The following is a 1,081-nucleotide window of genomic DNA, read 5'->3' as shown; positions in this document are numbered from 1 at the left end:
TAACGTATCCACTTGGAAGCAAAGATGCTTGGCAGAGCACATCCAGAACCCTCCTGAAGAAAAGCCAGTCATTGTACCCTGTTGCCCTGTCATTTGTGGAGGCATATATCAACGAGGACTCTCTTTGGAGACTCTTACAGCACTTGTGCTTCTCCTGTCATCAGGGACTTCTGCTCTCTGCTCCCWAGTCTGCAGAGATGGCCATCCCCACTGTGAAGATGGGAGAGTGTGAGAAAGACCCTGGACAAGGGCCGAAGGAACAAAGGAAGGCTTGCAATTAAGAAGAGGAAGCCAGAGAGTGGGTGGGTTCCCTCTGGTTTGGGAAGGGCAAGGCATCCCTCTMGGGGATCTCCATAGGCATGGGCATGGCGGGCTTGACTGTTCCTTTGTGGTTCTTCCACACAGGAGCGTGTCCTCTTGCTGGACAGTGGGAGAATCTCATGCGGACAAGCAGACCAAGTTGCAGGAGGGACATTAAAGAGGTTCCCGTGGCCCTCCCTGCGAGAGACACACAAAAGAGGTATGGACCTCTTTTGCCCAGCCAAAACCCACTTTYAGGAATGGCCACAAGCTCCCATGTGTCTCTGCAGGATTGGGAATGGTGTGGCTCATTCAAACCTTTTTCATTGCGGAGCAATGTTGCATTGGCGTCCCGCAGCAGCTGGGAGCCATTGGACTGTGGAAGACCTTGCAGGGAAATGCCTTGCWCTCCAGGGAAACAGGAGYCTTCCAGCTGCTGGTGTGGTGGGTGTGCAAGGAGTACCAAGCTCATGTCCTCATTCYTCCTAAAGTGCAGCTTCAAGGGGCGCAGGGGCATTTCCAAAGAGTTTAGCATCATGCCTGAAACCACTGGTGCCYCATGATGCTCACCATGTCACAGAATGGYTGAAGGAGGAAGAACCCCCTGAAGTTCCTCAGGACAAACCTCCTTCCCCATMCAGAASAGACTTCCTGGTTCTAGCAGGAGGCCCAAGAAYTGGKSGGTATTGCACRTCCCTAACAYAGRGWRTSYSRKGSMKSCMYSKSAYWSKCTGAGTCCATTGCCACAGCAGAATTTTCCACTGTTGGAAAAAGCAGAGGT

Source organism: Nothoprocta perdicaria, unplaced genomic scaffold, assembly GCF_003342845.1.
Source record: "Nothoprocta perdicaria isolate Ctin4 unplaced genomic scaffold, notPer1 scaffold_113, whole genome shotgun sequence".
Taxonomy (NCBI): domain Eukaryota; kingdom Metazoa; phylum Chordata; class Aves; order Tinamiformes; family Tinamidae; genus Nothoprocta; species Nothoprocta perdicaria.
The sequence above is the reverse complement of the archived record's forward strand: the minus strand, read 5'-3'. Positions refer to the sequence as shown.